Source organism: Macrobrachium nipponense, chromosome 43 (genome assembly GCF_015104395.2).
Source record: "Macrobrachium nipponense isolate FS-2020 chromosome 43, ASM1510439v2, whole genome shotgun sequence".
Lineage (NCBI taxonomy): Eukaryota > Metazoa > Arthropoda > Malacostraca > Decapoda > Palaemonidae > Macrobrachium > Macrobrachium nipponense.
In genome coordinates, this window is record NC_061104.1 from 1,926,337 (window position 1) to 1,932,245 (window position 5,909).

The window sequence follows — 5,909 nt, forward strand, 5'->3', positions numbered from 1 at the left end:
TAAAAGTCAGAAATAGTTGCATATACCTCTTTCAAGATGGCGTTTAGTTGAGGCTTGGTTCAAAGAAAATGGACGAGCTATTATCGCGGGATGACGATGTTGGATCTTTCATTCTGCTATCTGTTCGCTTGTTTTACATTATATCAGTAATTGATGCCATCCAAATAGGGATTGGAATGCTACAATGAGAGAATGATTCATTATATCTGAAGTTCAGACCTTCTTGTTCGATAAAAATGAAAGTTAACGAAAGTAGGACTATCTCTCGAAGAATCTTAGATATTTAAACTAAGCGGCTAGTTGGTTTCAAGTTACCAACTATACTGAACTAGACTAACTGGAAAGTCAGCTCATCATATATATTTAAAAGTCAGTTCATAGAACCAGAAAGTAAATTTAGTTTTTATTCATTTTTAAACCTTGTTGCAATTCGCTTTTATTCGATATATTCAATTAAACCGAAATACCTTAGTAGTAGATTGGTAGAAGTGTTTCATCTTCCCCAGGGAACCACGCCATTTTTACGTAATACCAAAATAAAGTTACGAGAGTTCTTAATAAATTACTTAATTTTCTCTAAGATAAACCATTTAAAGACAATATTACTTAATATAATACTTAAAATACTAAATTGTTTATAATTTTAGTAATATGAGAATTTAAATTAAATTGCTTTTTATAAAGTAAACTTTTTTTTGTATGAAATTCCAGTTTAGCTTGAGTTGCCATTTACCATTAAAAAAGTTGCCAGTTGGTCTATTTCTACGACTAAAAAAATTACCAATAGATGGCATTAGGAGTCCCTAAGACAAAATTCGTGAGCTACACAATTTCAAAAACGTAAGTTAGTATCTATTGACAATATTTTAACTAAATATTTCGTCACTTGGGATTCTATATATTTACATTAACACTTCATGGACAGGATTGTATATTTAACTTCAAATTGAGACCAATTTCAAGCCAATATGAAGCTAAATTAAGTCAGATTTCAAGTTAACAGAAGAATGTGGAGAGGAAAAGCCGTAGAGTTAAAATATTCTCATTTAAAGAAAACGGACGGACTTTTATCATGGGATATTTTTCGTCGATTATATCGTTTTTTCAGGTTAATTTTGGGGAATTATTTCACATGTTCCAAGCTAAATTGAAGGTAAATTAAGTCAGGTCTTGAAATGAAAGCATTGCTCTCTTTCTCTCTCGTCAAGGAGACCATCTCTCTCTCTATCTCTTCAGGGAGGTAAAGTTTGAATTGACAGCATCTCTCTCTCTCTCTCTCTCTCTCTCGTCAAGGAGGCCATCTCTCTCTCTCTCTCTCTCTCTCTCTCTCTCTCTCTCGTCAAGGAGGCCATCTCTCTCTCTCTCTCTCTCTCTCTCTCTCTCTCTCTCTCTCTCTCTCTCTCTCTCCTCAGGGAGATAAAATTTAAATTGAAAGCATCTCTCTCCCCTTCTGTCTCTATCTCTCTTTCGTCAAGTAGACCATCTCTCTCTCTCTCTCTCTCTCGCCCCGAAACGTTATATTTAGCAATAAGTCAAACCCAATCCCCTTCAAAAGAACAATATTTTTGGCGGGTGAGTTCCAACATTTCTTTTTTTTCGCGCCAGAGTTAAGTCTCTGAAAGCCCAGAGTGACGAAGAGCAACACATTTTTTTACTAAGTGACGTTGAAGTTGCATGACAAGAGGACGGGAGAGGCAGTTTATTGATTAAGTGATTTGTTTACAACGCACTGGCGTTGCAAAGAAAGTTTTAAGCTAAAGTTTTTAGATTTTATGTAGTTTAAGATTCGTTGATATACTTCAAAATATTGTTAGATGCTAGTCATTTCATATATATATATATATATATATATATATATATATATATATATACTATATATATATATATATATATATATACTATATATATATATATATCATATATATATATATATATATATATATATATATATATATATATTATATGTATATATATATATATATATATATATATATATATATATATTACCAAAAATTTCGCACAGTATTTATGTACATATATCTTAAAGGCCACGGTAGTGGAGTTGTCAACCTCAGCTATCTCTCTGGTTAGAGACAAGCGCTGGATTCCTCGAAGATGCTGAAATGAAAAACAGACAGGATAGATTACCAGTACACTTTGTGGTCAATGACGCCTGGAAGATCACGAGCTTCAGGCATGAAGCATACGTGCTTATTGTGCGCCAAACGGGGTGTGTCTGTGTGTTCGTAACGAACAGAAAATGGACGTTTATTTTGGGGAATAAGTGCTAAGAGAGGCTACTGGCTGTGGTTTGGCAGTGTGCGGAACACGCCTGGAAGGAGGTGTTGCAGGTCCCTCGGGACAAGGTAACGTAGAGGGAACTTTGGAAAAGTTAACCTTTGAAGTGACAATTATTGTCTGGAGAAAGAGAAGTGGGGTGGGTACACATTCTTTTTTTACTAACTTTAAGGGTTAAACGATGTCATAATTGTGGTCTCTTTATTACAAATAGATTGACTTATTGAAAGATTATGATTAGTAGGGACGGAATGAGATGGAGAGGTACTTACTTAAATATGATTTTGAGAGGAATATGATAGTTTAACGTTTCTTTTAGGTCAGAGTTAATTCATTTTATTCCATTTTAATGTTAGCTAATTTTAGGAAATAAACGTATATTTTTTGTAATTACGGGAGTTTATTTTGCCTAGCTTGGACTTTCAGCCAACTTCCAAAAGTGATATGCAACGGAATGAGGGTAGGTTAAGTTGCCAGTAGTTGTTTTGTTTCATTTTGTTTAAACGAGTGTCATTTGACCTTAAAAAATCCCTTAATATATATAAATTATTCTGTGTTTTTTCAAGAATAAATTACTTTTTTCAAAGATGCTTTTCCCTCAGGGAACCAAGTCAATTGAAGGATAATCAAAATTAATTTTGCTTTGAAATGTCAAAAAAAATCAAATAAATTTGTAAATAAATCATCCCTGTCTGATACAATTTTGGAAAAACGAGACAGCACAATGAAAACGATGAATATTTCTTAAAATTTGCAGTTACCCAGCCATATCATGACAATTCAGTATTCTTGACCAGTGTGCTTTTTAAATCCAGTTAATTCATTGAATGTTTTTCATATTCTCATAAATTGAGGAACAGATAGCAACGCCATCTACTATGACGTAACGAACTCTGAAAATGGATTCGCCCTTTCTTCAGAATCCTTGCCAGTTTCTAGACAAGGCAGACGAGCCGGCGAAGCGTCCTACTTCAACAGAAAATATATGGCGTAATTGCAAGCCACAGGTAGACTGTGCTAGATCTGGGGGTTAAATACCATCGTTTGACGTGTTATGGAAGAACACACGAGTACTTGTGTTTGGTGTTTTAAGGGTCCATTTCTTGTCTGCTTTTTACAAGGTAAAGTTCTTTGTGTCGTTGAGCATTTTTGCGAATGTATTGTGATACTGAGAGTGTGTTAAAGGATTAGGACTGAGGGATAATCCCAGAGTGTTCAAGTTCCTTCTGTCTAAATTATGGTATAAGTTAAAGAGATTGGCTGTGCCGAGTACCCAAGTCATGGTATTAGAGTAAAACGACTGGGAGGCATATAATAGTAAACTTCAGCATTCATCCGTGAAATACAGGAGTGGTGTGGACTACGTATTTTGGAAATCCGAAGGCAAGATGGTTTGATGTCTTAACTTGAAAAGTGATTGAGGTGATAAGATATAATTCTTTAGTTATTGGGGAATTCGAGCGAATAATTGTCTAGGGGTAATTGTTAACTTTTCGAATCTAGTGAATATAAAATAAGAATGGGATTTTACTTAAAACGTTAGAGGGCTAGATAATTCTAAGCCCTCATTCCGCGGTAAAGTAAACTATGGCAGTTGACGTTTTCCTACGTTATTTTACATAGTGCACAAGAATTTAAAGTAATATTTATTCGAACGACTGTAATTAACCTCCAGGGGCCAGTACTAAACACGGCGAAACACATTGGACGCCCCAATCCCTAGTGGATGTCGTATCCGCGGTTATGTTCCTTGCAGTCCGTGCGGAACTATTCTTTAGAATTACCCTGCAAGAAACGTAACTGCGAATGCGACATCCACTAGGGATTGGGGCGTCCAATGTATTTCTCCGTGTTTAGCCTAGTACTGGCCCCTGGGGGTTAATTACAGTCGTCCGAATAAATATTACTTTAAGTTCTTGTTCGGTAAGTAAAATAACGTAGGAAAACTCAACCATTCCTTAATACCTTGACAGCTTAACATTTTCGTTCAGTATCTCACCTTTCTTGTCTTTCCGTCTCCTTCCAGTAAAGGACTGCCGGTGTTAAACAAGTGCAAATGTCAATTCCATTGGACTTTCCACTTCAGTCTGATTCCTGAAGACTTCAGTTCAATGTGGACACATCATGACAGAACTTTGGACACATGATCTATCTCTGACCTGGAAGAAATTTTCAAATTAGATTTACACAGCGAACTTCATGCTTAACACAAATTTAAAACTTACATTTCAATCCACCTGGTACATGAAAAAAGATAAATTAGCCTAAACTTACGCTTCATCAGTAAAAGAATTTCATTGCTACATCTGATTTCAGCCAAATTCTCTCACTCAATCTGCTCTCGATTCTGTCAAGTGTCCCAAAATTCTTTCTATACCACAATGAGTTGTTAGTGGAAGACAGTGACCATTCTTTACTAAACTTCTTGAATTGAGCTTCACAGAAAATGGATGTATAATATCTAACCTTCCTAACTTAAACTAGGTGCCTAACCCTTACCTGACGGGGGGGGTGGGGGGGGGGGGGGGGGGGGACTTTTAACTCTTTGGCTACCCATAACATAAACCGGTAATATGGTTTACCGCCTACGTCACCTTTGGAAGCAATGAAAACAAAACTAGTACAAATTTATATCTTTCACATTCAGAATATCTTCTGAACAATATGTAGTCAGCTTAAAATGGAGTGGTACAACTAGCACCGCTTTTAAAGTTTAGAATGGAGGCCCAAGTTAATATTTTGTATTAAAAACTTACCCCTTAAATGTCAAGAAATTTGTGACATTATAGATTGCTCGTAATGGACATTAAATTCATCAGCACCCAAAAAAATCTTAAACAAGAAAACGCTAAGCAAAAATATATGCTTCATTTACTCAAGCTACGACGTCATAATTGCAAAATATTTTCACCACAATGAGTTAGAGTTCTAAAGTTTCTCGAATGCCCGCCACTATAAGAAAATTATCAAGATGGAGGGGGTGGAAAATGAGATAAATTTTCGGAGCCATACATTCTGATCTTCAATCAAGACTCAATAAATCTCTGAATGAGAAAGAACTTGGTAGTAAAAGAGTTCTTTTGCCAAATGAGTAAATACATCTCTTAAAGGTGGGCTGCTAAGGAAGTGATGATGATAACTTTGCTGAAGATTTAGATGACCTCAGTGAAGATTTAGATGAGAGAGAGAAGGGATGGATATAAATAGGCAGATACATCTACAAGCATTGGATAAAGAACTAAGGAAGGGCTTAGTGGAGTGGAGAGAGAGAGAAAGGATGGTTATAATTATGCAGATACATGGATAAGCAAGGGCTAAAGTAATAGGGAAGAACTTAATGGCGAGAGAGAGAGAGGGGATGGATATAAATAGGCTGATACATGGACAAGCAAGGGATAAAGAAATGGCGAAGAGCTTAATGGAGAGAGAGAGAAGGGATGGATATAAAAAGGCATATACATGGACAAGCAAGGGATAAAGAAATAGGGAAGAGCTTAATGGAGAGAGAGAAAGAGAGAGGAGATGGATATAAATAGCAGATACATGAATAACCAAGGGATAAAGAAATAGGGAAGAGCTTAATGGAGAGAAAGAGAGAGAGAGAGAAAGAG